We start from the raw sequence: 15,865 nt of genomic DNA on the forward strand, positions 1-15,865 counted from the left end.
TAGGTATACTCCAAAGGTAGATATTTTGAATTGATGTGTTTAACTGGCTTAATTCAACATAATTTAAGACAGCTATTTCATAAAATATTGTTTATTTCAAAAGTAATGAGTGCTTCTTGTAAGTAATTCCAATACAAAAATATGTGGAGCAAAATGCAACATTAAGAAGCACACCAAAATTACGATGGTCAATGCCTCTGGCAATGAGGGAATGGGATTAGAAGAGAGAACAAAATGGTTGACAACCTTATCTGTCATGCTTAATGTATTTTATAAATAAAATTAAAATGATGAAATGTTTCTATTGATAATCATGGATTCTATGTAAGAATTTGTTACAGTATTTTTGTAGCTGCTTGTGTTTTTTAAGTTTCTCAAAAGTGTTTAAGATTTAAATTTGACCATGTTACTAGGTAATTGAGCTTGATTTAAATTAATTCCCTGGAGTTATATAAACAGAATATTAAAATAATATCTTTAACTCTACAGGCATTCACTTCCATATTCATTAATGTAATACAAGAAACCAGATAATTCTACTGTGATAAACTTACAAATTATGTTGGAATCTTCCTGCATATAGCCCACCCCCTCAATAAGGCACCATAAAAGCTCTTTCAAGTAATGTTCTCTCAATCATAAGAAAACACACATAGCAAGAACAAAAGGCAGTGATTCCTTTTTCCATTTCCATGTAACTTGTCCTCAAGCTAAGCAGTCCTGCAACTGAAGCAAAACTGTGTTTCATAATATGAACAGCCACTTAAATACTTTCTCCCCATCTCTTTATGTTTCACTGCGGGGAAGTTAATAATTATTGAAGTAGGAAGATTATTTTTTAAAAAATCAAAAAGTCAGTTTAAAACAACCTAAAATTCTCCCATAAATGTCTAGCAGGTGCTGATGGTCACCTGCCACACTTGCAACAGATTGTTTATGTATCCAGCTGTCTAGCCATCAGCAGACCAGAGAGGTGCAATGGGGAGGCTCCACCTTGCGGCAGATTCTGATAACTTCTTACTTCATTTCTATGATGATCTTGCCTTCTAAGTCCCAGATCTTGATGCCAAGGCCTGTGGTAGGTCAGAACCAGTAGCAGTTGGGGCTCAAGCACAGGACATTGACGATTTTCTCACCATATAGCATATCATGGTGCTTGCCTGTGTTGAGATCCCATGGCATGTTATGGTCAGCATTGCCTCCAGAAGCACAGAGGGATTCATCTGGAGAGACAGTCACAGTGTTCAGATGGCCCGTGTGGCCAACGTGGTTCATCTTCAGCTTGCAGTTAGCCAGATTCCATACCTTGACCAACTTGTCCTAGCTACAGAGATGATAGTGTTGCTGTTAGGTGAAAAGTGGACATAAGACACCCACTCTGAGTGGCTCTCCACCTGGACAATGTATTTGTATATACTCAGGGTTATAACCATGACATGATGGTTTTATCTCAGAATCCAGAGACAGTCTTCTGGTTGTCAATGGAGAAGGCCACACTCAACACGTCCTTGGTATGGCCTACAGATCATCTCATAGTGGTGCCCTGTGTGAGCTCCCAGAAGCACAGGTTTCCATCTCAGGAGCCTGAGAGGAAAAAGTGGCCATCTGAAGAGATTATTTTGTCATAGACAAGGTGGGAATGACCCTTCAGGGCATGCTGTGGGATGCCATAGTTGGTTTCGTCCCTGCTCAACATCCACATGATAATGGTTTTGTCTCAAGAGGAGAACTGTATAATGTCCAGGGTAGTAGTGATCTGGTTACCCAGCTATCCTGGCCTTTGAGAGTGTCAGAAAGGGTCATCTGCTCTGTCGTCGTGGTGAGGTCAGGTGTCACTGCAGCAACGAGGATGCCACTGGGTAGCTCAGAGAGACCAGAGGGACAAAGACCACAGCAGTCCTGCCATAGCCCTGCCACAAAAAAGTGAACCAAGCAGGGAAATTTTAATACATGAAAAGTACAAAGTGTAGGTATAGGATGGAATAGTTTCAGTAATTCAGAGTCTATGTGAAGGGCAATATTGGAGAAGGTAATTATGTACAAAAGTATCTTGGAGTGGGCTGAATTGCTTGCCCTTTGCCCTTTATGAGTCGTGTGTGTATGTGTGTGTGTGTGTATATAAATATATATATGAGAGAGAGAGAGAAGTTGTCTATTGCCAATTCATACGAGGATTAAAATTATGAACTATGAACATTTCATGGCAGAATGTTTGCCAATAAATTATTAAACATTAATAATTTATTGAATCCGTAATAGGTGACATGAGAGGAACTGACTCAGGGAAGCAAATTAGGCTGTCCATAGTCACACAGACAGAAAGGTTGGAAACTGGATGGCAACACAGGTCTCTTTGACTAGAGAATTCCAATCCATCTTCTTGTCACCTAAATAGTACTTATATTTATTAGAGACGGAGTCTCGCTCTGTCGCCCAGCCTGGAGTGCGGTGGCCGGATCTCAGCTCACTGCAAGCTCCGCCTCCCGGGTTCACCCCATTCTCCTGCCTCAGCCTCCTGAGTAGCTGGGACTACAGGCGCCTGCCACGTCACCCGGCTAGTTTTTTGTATTTTTTAGTAGAGATGGGGTTTCACCGTGTTAGCCAGGATGGTGTCGATCTCCTGACCTTGTGATCCGCCCATCTCGGCCTCCCAAAGTGCTGGGATTACATGCTTGAGCCACCGCGCCCGGCCACTTACATTTATTAGAAGCAGTCACTCAAAAGTTCTAGATAAAAATATATCTAGATCACTGTACAATAAAAAACATCTTACATCTTCCTTAAATTATGATTAATTTTAGTGTGTCAGTAATAAGAATAATATAAATTAGTTGTTTGGTAAAGAGGTACTAATCTGATAAGCTCTGAAATTCCTTCAAGCCCTTTTGTTTATTTATCTTTCCATGGATAGGAAAATGGCCTCAAAATATAAGAAGGATGTGACTATTTTCCTAGGAGTGTGTATTGTCCACCCCTGTGCCTGACAGGTCGTACTTTTTGTGATGACTCCAGAATACTCTCTATCCTATCAGTAATTCCTTCCAGTGTTGATAATGAAATTGAGAATAGGGACTGGTGGTAGTAAGAACAGGGATGGTGTCTATGGGGTTGCCTAATAACTAATATTGTGGGCAGTATCTAATACAAAGGGATTTTCAATCTGACTGGTAATTCATGGGAGATAGGATAAAGTGAAATATCTCTGAAATGTATGAGCTAGATAATGAAGGTTAGGCCAGGTGAACAGAAATGTTAGGAGTTGACCTATAGGCTAAGAAAGATGTAGAAAAAGGCATTTTTGCCTGCTTAGGCTGAGGTTCTCTTCCTTTTTAAATAGAATCTGTAAGATACCTTTAGGTTCTATTTGGTGGAGGTTATTAAAATTTATCATTACTTGTATATTTGAAAAATACATGATTTTCTTTATCATCTCCAAATGTTTAAGTCTGTGCTGTGTAGTAGCTATGATTTTTTTCCCCATTTGTTTTGTTTGTTTGTTTCTAGCATTTTTTTTTTTTTTTTTTTTTTTTTTTTTTTTTTTTTTTTCCAGCTATTCCCTGGTACCTGTGACACCCTTTTTTGCTAAGAAAATACTTATGTCTTGGGTGCTAGATTCATGGCTAGGGTTTTATATTCTCAAAAGAATAAATTCATTATTAACATATGTTTCTGAAGATAAACTTATTTATGTCAAAATTTAGTAAGAGTTGGAAGCCATGAATTGATCTTTTATTATTATTATTATTATACTTCAAGTTCTAGGGTACATGTGCATAACGTGTAGGTTTGTTACATATGTATACTTGTGCCATGTTGGTGTGCTGCACCCATCAACTCGTCAGCACCCATCAATTCATCATTTACATCAGGTATAACTCCCAATGCAATCCCTCCCCCCTCCCCCCTCCCCATGATAGGCCCTGGTGTGTGATGTTCCCCTTCCCGAGTCCAAGTGATTTCATTGTTCAGGTCCCACCTATGAGTGAGAACATGCGGTGTTTGGTTTTCTGTTCTTGCAATAGTTTGCTGAGAATGATGGTTTCCAGCTGCATCCATGTCCCTACAAAGGACGCAAACTCATCCTTTTTTATGGCTGCATAGTATTCCATGGTGTATATGTGCCACATTTTCTTAATCCAGTCTGTCACTGATGGACATTTGGGTTGATTCCAAGTCTTTGCTATTGTGAATAGTGCCGCAATAAACATACAAAAACTAAAGAAAATTTTAATTATCAGACCCACCTCAAAGCTCTCTGCCTTTGTACCTTATCAGGCCATTCCCCTTGCATTTATATGTAACAAGGTTACTCTTTTAGTTTAATTTAATTGCTGATATATCTACTCATAAACTACAGTATAAATTAATGTTAAGAATTTGGATTGACTAAGAAATTAACTTTAAATTGCCTCTATAAACGTTAAACTTACCTTCAATTTTGTTTTTTAGGAAAATCCATGCTGTGCTCCTTAGTAATTAATAAAATATCAAAATAGGTTACTTGTTAGAAAAATTATTAAACACATTGATGCTATAGCAATAATGACATGATAAACAGATAAATATATGAAAGTTTATAATCCACAATTTATTTTTAATATCCACAAACTTCTTAATAAAAAGGTATTAACATGTATCCCAGAACTTAATATATAATTAAAAATAAATACATAAATTTTTTTTTAAAAAAGGATTAACTGGCCGGGCGCGGTGGCTCAAGCCTGTAATCCCAGCACTTTGGGAGGCCGAGGCAGGCGGATCACAAGGTCAGGAGGTCGAGACCATCCTGGCTAACACAGTGAAACCCCGTCTCCACTTAAAAAATACAAAAAATTAGCCGGGCGAGATGGCGGCGCCTGTAGTCCCAGCTACTCGGGAGGCTGAGGCAGGAGAATGGCGTGGACCCGGGAGGCGGAGCTTGCAGTGAGCTGAGATCCGGCCACTGCACTCCAGCCTGGGCGACAGAGCGAAACTCCGTCTCAAAAAAAAAAAAAAAAAAAAAAAGGATTAACATAGATCTGCCCATTTAAGAAATATTTCGATGACAGACACTTAGATACTTCTCAAACAATCACCCACCTCTTCTTCTGATTTAGTTCAGGAATTATGCCCAGGGATGAAAAATCAGTAGTAAACCAGGGTACAACTAGTCTAAAAAGCACTTTTTTGCAAATTACAATAAAAAATCATCCTATGAACTCATGGATGATGAACAGAAAAAAATCCGTCTTCCATTGGGGCCCACAGACTGTTGAGAAGAATACAGATTGAGCTTCAGCCCCTACTAAAACTCTTAGCCAAGTATGAAGTTTACATGAACATATGCAGTAGCCCTGTCTAAGCCACAGCTGCTTGTCAGGTGTGCTATGGCTCTGAGGTGGGTTGCAAATATGCTGAGACATTGATCTCTTCAGTTGTCATGACAGCGAAGTGAGTCTTAACATGGCCAAGTCCCATGAACAGAACACCTCCAGGTTTCTGCAGTCTGCAACATCTCAAACCCCTGTCATTATTTGCTATGTGACATCACACAAGAAAGGCTAAAACCAGTCTTGGTCACACTGTTCCCATTCACATGTGGGTATTTAAAGGTAGATATTTTAGTAGGCTAGGTTGCATATTATTCCCATATAAAAGAGAACCACCTCCACCCTCAACAGAAGCCATGTTGTCAAAATAGCATGTAATGCAAGGAGCCAAGGCAGCCCTTATGCAGGCCTGAAGGAATGCTCAATAGACAGCTGGACATTGTGCCATCAGCAAAATAGGAAACAACCTTCAGGTTCTTACCAACATTGGGGAACTACTTAATTCATTTTCTGGAGCCCATGTTAGGAGAAATATTAAATGCCCTAACTGCTTAAGCCATGTTTGGTTTGATATATTGCTACTTGTAGCTGAAAATATCCTGAGTGTTCCAACTTGGCACTCCTTCAGTGAGTACTCAGTACAGCAGCCAGAGTGATCCTGTTAAAACACAAGTGGCATCTTGTCACCCTTCTGCTCAAAATTCTCAGTAGTTTTCCGTTTCATTCGGAGTAAATGCCAAAGTCATTTTTCAGAACTAGAAATCCTGTGTAATCTGCCCTTGCTCTATCTCCTCCTTTCCTCCTACCTTCTCTTAATTAATTCCTACTTATTTCTCTTTGTCCATTTTATTTAAACAGATAAGGTATGCATCCAACTTAGGGTCTTTGCACTTGCTATCCTCTGCCTTGAAAACTCTTTTCCCTGATAGCTTCATGGATTGCTTCCTAATACTCTTTTGCTCTTTACATTAATCTTCCTCTCTCATTGAGGCTTTTCCTGGGTGCACCATCTAATGACGTTCCAACCACCAATCCCTAACACACCATATTTTCTATATTACTTCCTGCTTTATGTTTGCCTGTAGTACTTCTGTGTAACATGTTTTATTTTTTAATTAATTATCTCATTTGTGGTCCTTTATTCCCATTGGAATGTAAGTTCCAAAAAGGAGTTATTTTTGCCTGTTTTGTTGCATACTGCATGTCCAGTATCCATAATAATACCTAGGACTTAGAAGGCTCTTCATAAATATTAGTCAAATGCATGAATCATAGGAGTTAAGTTTACTAGACTACTTGCATTACATTATTCTAGCTTTGAATGTCACAACTTATAATTATCTGTATAAAATAACCAAGGTATGTAAATTAATTTAGTACTTTTGTACAAAACCTTATATTGATTTGCAAATTAGTTGATTTAAAATGCCAAGTATTGGCCGGGCAGAGTGGCTTACATCTGTAATCCCAGCACTTTGAGAGGTTGAGGCGGGTGGATCACGAGGTCGGGAGATCCAGACCATCCTGGCTAACATGGTGAAACCCCGTCTCTACTAAAAATACAAAAACATTAGCCGGGCCTGGTGGCGGGTGCCTGTAGTCCCAGCTACTCCGGAGGCTGAGGCGGGAGAATGGCGTGAACCCAGGAAGCGGAGCTTGCAGTGAGCCGAGATCGCGCTACTGCACTCCAGCCTGGGCAACAGAGCAAGAATCCGTCTCAATAAATAAATAAATAAATAAAATGTCAAGTATTACAACATGAGTTTTTCATATAAAAATTAGAAAGACAGGCAATCTGATTTTATAGATTGGTAATTGGTTTGATGGATCTAATGTTATTTCCTTTATATCCAAGTGTTCTCATGGTGTGGCCTTGGGATACTATGAGTTCTTTGAGAAGAGTTCATTGATATGTTTTGGATTCCGTATTCTAACTAAGATGGAGTTTTTATGTTTCATCAAAAATATCCAAAATTATATGAGAAGGCCATTGAAATACTCTTCTCCCCTCCAGTTACATTCCTGTATAAAGCTGGGCCTTCCTTGTATTTCAATTTGCATGTTTCTTAATAAATTAAGTAGAAAATCAGATAAAGGAATCCACTTATCTTCTATTAAGTCAAATACCAAGGAATTTGCAAGTGGTAGGCAATTAAACTCTTCTATTTTATTTAAAACAATTTATATTTATCCAAAAAATATATTTGTTATTTATATTAATGTTTAATGAATTTATTACTAAATGAATAAGCATATATATTTGAAATTATCAGATTAATTTTGGGTACAATGAATATCAACAGGTGTAATCCACATAAAAACTCTTCAGAGAAATCAATACTTTTTAGCAGTGTAAAGGGATCCTGAGATGGAAAAAAAAAAAAAAAGGAGGGAGAAGTCAGTTTTTGTTACCATGTCCCTTCTGTCTTTATTTGTTAAATAAACATTTATGTGTTTAACACTTCCCAGCCCCATCAAGACCCGATCTTCTACCATCCTGGTAGTATCTTCACACTACTGGATTTTGTTTAGATACTAAATAGCTTTTAATCATATTATCTTAAATATGATTTTTTTTCTCCAGCCAAGACACCAATATTTCAGAGAAGCCCTTTCATGGAAGTGACCCACACTTAATTGTCGCATCTGATGCCCTTAAGAGGGTACAAAGCAGTGTAAATGCTCAATGAATAAAAAAAATGAATTAATGAATGAATGATATATGAAGAGATGGATATAAGCACTTTCCTTTTAACTAAAATAAATCTAGTTTGCTATTTTATGTTTCAAATTATTTAACATAGAGCTTGTTATATTGCTGGCAGTTTTCTTTCTTTTTTAAACTTGCAGTAATACAGTGGCAAGTCATTTGTTTGGTGTGAATCTATAACTAAGTAGCCAATTTTGACAGTTAACTTTGAATGTTGAGAATGTCAAAATATATCTCCACAAATTACCAGATTAATAGATATGTAAGAATTCCTGTTCGAGATTCAGTTTCAGGAACTTCATGCTAGGCTTTCTTGACTTAAATCTCCAACTAAAAAGCCTGAGAAACTATTCCCCTACAACTCCTCAAGTAATTGGTGATGTTGGTCAAGGATTGTTTCCTAAATAAAACCAAAGTGGATTACATTTGAGTTACTAAAATCAAAATAGGAATATACTGATTTTAGTTCCCAGATCCATTTTGATTCTTCTACCAGTCACTGATAACCAAAGTTTATTGAGTTAAATTTATGCAGAATTCATAATGACTTTATTGTAGAAATCTGTGAATAGATTTGCACTTGAGAGATAGACAAAAATTACCTTTGATAAAATTAGTAAATTAATAGTTTTTTGGGTTAGGTAGGGACTTAAGATGAAACTGTTTAACTTATTTAAGAAAACAACTTGGTCTAAGCAGTCTATTAGATCACTTGTATAGAATAGTGTCCTAATTATGTGTCTCTTATCTCTTCGTTAAAGTAGATTTTTCAGAATCATTATTTGGTAGCATTGTTTAATAATTGGTTTATGGTGCTTTATAGCCCTAAAGGAAACAAATTCATATGTGGTTATAAATGCCCTACATTTCTGACTTTTAACTAATTACAGATGATAACTTCCTCACCCCAATTAACTCTTAATTAATGAAGTTTTACATTGTTTTTTCTTTTTCTCTTATGTGATTTTGGTAATGAGTTAATCGACATTAAGAAACATTGTGTTTCAAAAATTTGCTAGCCTTTTTTTATGCTCTATTTTAGTACATGTTGAAACAGGTATAAGTAACTTAAAGAAAGCAAACAAGTGTCTGTACATATCCTTCACCCACTTTTTGATGGAGTTGTTTGTTTTTTTTTTCTTGTAAATTTGTTTCAGTTCCTTGTAGATTCTGGATATTAGACCTTTGTCAGATGGATAGACTGCAAAAATTTTCTCCCATCCTGTAGGTTGCCTGTTCACTCTGATGATAGTTTCTTTTGCCATGCAGAAGCTCTTTAGTTTAAGTATATCCTGTTTGTCAATTTTGGTTTTTGTTGCGATTGCTTTTGGTGTTTTAGTCATGAAGTCTTTGCCCATGCCTATGTCCTGAATGGTATTGTCTAGGTTTTCTTCTAGGGTTTTTATGGTTTTAGGTTTTACATTTAAGTCTTTAATCGATCTTGAGTTAATTTTTGAAAAAGGTGTAAAGAAGGGATCTAGTTTCTGTTTTCTGCATATGGCTAGCCAGTTTTCCCAGCACCATTTATTAAATAGGGAATCCTTTCCCCCATTGCTTGTTTTTGTCAGAAGACATTTATGGGGCCAGCAAACATTTGCAAAAAAGGTCATCATCACTGGTCATTAGAGAAATGCAAATCAAAACCACAATGAGATACCATCTCATGCCAGTTAGAATGGCAGTCATTAAAAAGTCAGGAAACAACAGATGCTGGGGAGGATATTGAGAAATAACAATGCTTTTACACTGTTGGTGGGAGTGTAAATTAGTTCAACCATTGTGGAAGACAGTGTGGTGATTCCTAAAGGATCTAGAACCAGAAATACCATTTGACCCAGCCATCCCATTACTGGGTATATACCTAAAGGATTATAAATCATCTACTGTAATGACACATGCACACAGATGTTTATTGCAGCACTATTCACAATAGCAAAGACTTGGAACCAACCCAAATGCCCATCAATGATAGACTGGATAAAGAAAATGTGGCACATATACACCATGGAATATTATGCAGGCATAAGAAAGAATGAGTTCATGTCCTTTCCAGGGACATGGATGAAACTGGAAACCATCATTCTCAGCAAACTAACACAGGAACAGAAAACCAAACACTACATATTCTCACTCATAAGTTGGAGTTGAACAATGAGAACACATGGACATAAGGAGGGGAACATCACACACCAGGGCCTGTTGGGGGTGAGAACAAGGGGAGGGAGAGCATTAGTAGAAATATCTAACACATGTGGGATTGAAAACCTAGATGACTTAATGGGTACAGTAAACCACCATGGCACATATATACCTATGAAACAAATCTGGTGGTGCATATGTATTCCAGAGCTTAAAGTAAAATTAAAAAAAAAGAGAGAGAGAGAGAGCAAACGAAACTAGCACTGAGGAAACACCTACAGCAAGCCTGGGACTCATAAACACTTCCATATTTTCTAATATAATTCTCAAAATAGTGTCCAGTTACTTTAAGAACAGAAAATGAACTGAGGCTAAGAATAATAAATTATTTTTCCAAGATTATGCAGTAAGTAGGACAACTGGAATTTACATTTTTTTTTTAAATTCTGAAATACTCCTTATGTCTTACTTCAAAATATTTCTATGTTCTCTAAAAAGTGAACTGAGCTAAGCCTATGTTTTGTGGTGCATAAACTATACCAACATACCAACATCATTATGACCTTAATCATTCATTATGATACCACTTTGCTTTATGTTCCAAGGTATCCACTGTCTTCTAGATATTTTTTGTTTTGTTATGAATAATTTCCTTATTTAAGTATATTATTCTTATTATTTTAGTACTAATAACCCAACTTTATCAAAACACATTTTTTATTTCTTATTTAAAATTTTTTTTTTTTGAGACGGAGTCTTGCTCTGGCTCCCGGGCTGGAGTGCAGTGGCCGGATCTCAGCTCACTGCAAGCTCCGCCTCCCGAGTTCACGCCATTCTCCTGCCTCAGCCTCCCGAGTAGCTGGGACTACAGGCGCCCGCCACCTGGCCTGGCTAGTTTTTTTTTTTTTTTTTTTTTTTTTTTGTATTTTTTAGTAGAGACGGGGTTTCACCATGTTAGCCAGGATGGTCTCGATCTCCTGACCTCGTGATCCGCCCGTCTCGGCCTCCCAAAGTGCTGGGATTACAGGCTTGAGCCACCGAGCCCGGCCTAAAAATATTTTTAAAGAGTCAGAAGTTAAATAACTGTTCTCAGCACAGACTGCTATGGACAGATACCAGGAACTAAGTTCTGTTGAGTTTACTAAGAGATTCTTCATAGTTTTAGTTTTTACTTGTTTTCTTTCTAATTTTATGATTTTATTACACTCTTATTTAAATGAAAGCAAAAATACTTATTCTACTTAGGTCTGTAGTCTTCATCACTTTAAGAAGAAAACAAAGTTATTTCATTTAAGTATCTAGGTACTGCAGTAATTCATTGTGTAGTTACAGAACATATCATAGAACAGTCATCTAACCCTTCTCTCAGACAGCCATTCAAGCCTGCCTATGTCTCTCAGGAGGAGATAGAATGATTAAGCTGTCATTATCTTCTGGTGCCACTGAAAGGACAGTAGTTTCAATGCCATATTGCCTGACATTTAAACTGATATACCTTGGGATATTGAGAAGCAGAAGGGACTAGGGGAAGGAGAGAGCCAATTTTTAAATTGTTACTATATAAGAAGATTCTAGGATTTTTTCCCACTCTGAAATTTAACTTGCATTCCATGTAACAAAAAATAGACCATGTAAAATGAATATCATCATTTTATATCTATTCTTTTATATCACTGTGAAAGAAAGCAATAAAAATTTACCAAAGAGCCACAGGATTGTGAATGACTTTTCAGAATATGAGTGAGTATGCTTCACAGAAAACCAAAGAGTTGCTCCCCTAATTACTAATGGCTGGTCTGAGAGATGCCAAATGATAATGAGATTAAAAAGGTAACGGACAACTCAACAAAAGCATGAGCTAAATGATTGGAGATCCAACTGTAGTATAAAGTTAAATCCTTTTTTTTTTTTTTTTTTTTTTTTTTTTGATACAGAGTCTAGCTCTGTAGCCTAGGCTGGAGCACAGTGGTGCCATCTTGGCTCACTGCAAGCTCCGCCTCCCGGGTTCATGCCATTCTCCTGTCTCAGCCTCCCGAGTAGCTGGGACTACAGGCACCCACCACTTTGCCTGGCTAATTTTTTTGTATTTTTAGTAGAGACAGGGTTTCATGGTGTTAACCAGGATGGTCTCCATCTCCTGACCTCGTGATCCGCCGCCTCGGCCTCCCAAAGTGTTGGGATTACAAGCATGAGCCACCGCGCCCTGCCAAGTTAAACACTTTTACTCTGTAGTCAGAGAAACCTGGATTCAAATGCCAATTTCATTTTTTTCAAACCTGCATGACTTTGAGCAAGTTAACTGGCAGAAAGCTTATTTTCCTTATCTATAAAATGATTCTAGGCATGCTGGCTCATGCCTGTAATCCCAGCATTTCAGGAAGCTGGGGCAGGAGGATCATTTGAGCACAGGAGTTTGTGAACAGCCTGGACAACATAAGGGGACACTGTCTCTATGAAAAATTAAAGTAAAGTTAGCTGCGGGTGGTGGTACATGCATTAGTTAGTCCTAGCTACTCGAGAGGCTGAGAGAGGAGGATCACTTAAGCCATGGAGGTTGAGGATGCAGCGAGCTGAGATTATGCCACTATACTCTAGCCTGGGAGACAGAGCAAGACCCCATCTTGCTATATAAATAAATACATTATGCATCTATATAAATAATCCCTCCAAAATAAGAAAATAAGTAGAACATAACTGCTACCTATATCTTAACATGACTCTGATGATTAATGATATAGTGCATAAAAGAGTGTTTCAGCAACGATTAGTGTAAAAAAAGACGTAATAATATTGGCTACCTATTCTATTAATATGCTTTATATGTAAAAATAGATAAAATAAGTAAGGCATTTAGAGAATACAAATACAAATTTAAGAAAATAAAAGGAAGAAAGATTAGTAATTAAAAACGAGGCCGGGCATGGTGGCTCACATCTGTAATCCCAGCACTTTGTGAGGCCGAGGCAGACTGATCACTTAAGGCCAGGAGTTCGAGACCAGCATAGCCAACAAGATGAAACACCATCTTTACTAAAAATACAAAAAAAAAAAAAAAAAAAATAGCTGGATGTGGTGATACCTGCTTGTAATCCCAGCTGCTTGGGAGGCTGAGGCAGGAGAATCTTTTTTTGTTGTTTTTGTTTTGTTTTGTTTTGTTTTTTGAGACAGAGTTTCATTCTGTCACCCAGGCTGCAGTGCAGTGGCGCAATCTTGGCTCATCGCAATCTCCGCCTCCTGGGTTCAAGTGATTCTCCTGCCTCGGCCTCCCAAGTACCTGGGATTATAGTCACCCACCACCACGCCTGGCTAATTTGTGTAATTTTAGTAGAGATGGGGTTTCACATGTTGGCCAGGCTGGTCTCAAAGTTCCGACCTCAGGTGATCTACCCGCCTTGACCTCCCAAATTGCTGGGATCACAAGGATGAATCACCACACCTGGTCGGGAGTACGTTTTGAACCCAGGAGGTGGAGGGTGCAGTGAGTTGAGATCATCCCTCTGTACTCCAGCCTGGACGACAGAGTGAGACTCCATCACAAAAATAATAATATAAAATAAAAATGAAATCTATTTAGTCCTATTATTTGCCTGCACTTTTTCTCTATGCATCCAAGTAGATATAGTAATGAACTCACTTTTATCAATTACAGTATTCATATTGTCCATAAGAAAAAAAGTAACATTAATTAGGTCATAGAGAAATGTCAATATAAACTGACTTTAAAAGGTGTATTGAAAGATACAGTAGATGTTATATTTATATCCTAAAGCATATGTTAGTGCAAGCCAGAAGCATAAAGGTCATTCAACACAGCATGAACAACACTAACAGGAGCCACAGCAATGCAGGATAACTTTTCACAGCTCTTGAGGATTCAGTTTAAGTCAAGGGCACAGTGTAGACTGTCAACATACTTCCAGAGGAGCAGGGGAAGTCTGTAATAAAAGCATCTGACATGGACTTTAAGTAGTTTTCCATAAATATTGGTTAATACAAGTCAGATTGTGATAAAGAACAGTAGAGTCTAAAGTTATACAAGCGTCTGGGATGTATTGACACATGTACTTCATCCATCAATCCCATCAAGGGCTGTCAAGAATGAGTATCTGTTCTTTCATCCAATCATAACAGTGGCAATCATGTTCATAAACAATGTAGCAAATTATGTCTGGTTGCCCTATAGCTCAGGAATAACACTTGATGATCTTTCTTTAATTCTCTGTAGCCAATGACTTAAAATATTCTTATTCAGACCGAAAGAGTAATCAATATATGCCCTACCTAAAACAAGCAAGTTTTTACCACCACATAAACAGCTACAGATGAAGAATAAAAGGATAACCAATTCTAAAGGACTGCCATTATCTACCAACCATAAGGTATTAGATAAATTGAGAACAAAATTGTATTATGACTTTTTATTAACAGCATAGTGAAAGGGTGAACTATTTTCAAAATACTGGATGTTAAAAAGAATAGTTTTAGGCAGTTTCCGCTGTTAGCTTATTGGTGGCTGTGGCAACAAGCTCTTGCACAGCACTGAGCCTCCTAGAATCTTCCTCCAGTTAGTTTCCTGTGAGTGACGATCACTCCTGAGCCAAAACCAGCACATTTTAACTTCTGCAGGAGCAACCATCATGACACAGAAAGCTAACTGCTTTTTTAAAGGATGTTTTTACAGATACCTGTTGAAATCAGATAGATTAATGTCAAATAAGTCAGGTCCCAAATTCATATTTTTAGCAGCATTGATTTGAAAATGTCAGTTATGATAGAGTAATATCTACTTAAAGTTGGTTAAGAGAATGTTTTTTCCTTGTCAGTGTCAACTTAAAGGATTTCTCCTGAATCTTTATATTTATATTGCAATGTAAGAAACAAATGCTAGTACTGTGTCAAAAGCTATTGCCATTCCAATGAATATCATCAATATTTCCTTCAATAATATGGGAGGTTTTCTTTTGATTTTTATTTCATATATTTTCTTTTGTCTAAGGAATTTCATTTCATATCTCAGGAAAAGATAATAAAACCATTTTTCACCATAAAGAGTTTAAATGTTTCTATATTCATTTTATTTTGTATTCATTTAAGCCTTATCTATTGTTGTCATTTGGCATTATAACAGTGGAATATTGTCTATAGGTGATCTCCACATTTTGGGATAAAGATTAGTCCTTTTATGAGATGGAGAAACGAGAGAATGGTATTTTTTGTCATTTAATCAGGCAGTATGCAAATGTCTTTTATGAGCCAAGCACTGCATTACTAGGGATATGGTAATGAATAAGACAGACACAGTTTATACCCTCAAGCAGCTTATGCTGCATCAGAGAAGAGACACATTAAGCAAATGATTTTCCATAACTAAACACATTATTTCAAATGTACAAAGGGCTTTAGAGAACTACTTGGTTATAGGTAGGTTGGGAAGTAATAATATTTCTTTGTGTGATTTCTGGACACTGCATTTTTATCTTAATGAGGCCTGTAATACTTACTTAGGTTTGTGTGGCCTTTGTGATGGGCATGAAGGATAAAGGATGAGAAGATGTGAAAAGACATGTACAGAATGTTCTGGCAATGAGATTTAATAAAACACAGCTCTTGGTAATGTATCAAGTGACACTGCCCTGTTACTTTGCCTTGGAAATGTATGACGAGACCCTGCTCCCTCAATTCAGTTAGCATGCGGTGAATACCTACA

At 37.4% G+C, this 15,865-nt stretch overlaps 1 protein-coding gene and 1 pseudogene across 2 annotated transcripts in view; one reads left to right on the forward strand and one right to left on the reverse strand.

Moving 5' to 3' along the window:
* GRID2 (glutamate ionotropic receptor delta type subunit 2) overlaps positions 1-15,865 on the forward strand; it is a 1,566,068-nt gene that overhangs the window by 559,740 nt on the left and 990,463 nt on the right. The gene's annotated exons all lie outside the window — the stretch shown is intronic.
* LOC104658861 overlaps positions 891-15,865 on the reverse strand; it is a 43,328-nt pseudogene continuing 28,353 nt past the window's right edge.

The sequence above is a fragment of the Rhinopithecus roxellana genome, chromosome 2 (genome assembly GCF_007565055.1).
Source record: "Rhinopithecus roxellana isolate Shanxi Qingling chromosome 2, ASM756505v1, whole genome shotgun sequence".
Taxonomy (NCBI): Eukaryota; Metazoa; Chordata; class Mammalia; order Primates; family Cercopithecidae; genus Rhinopithecus; species Rhinopithecus roxellana.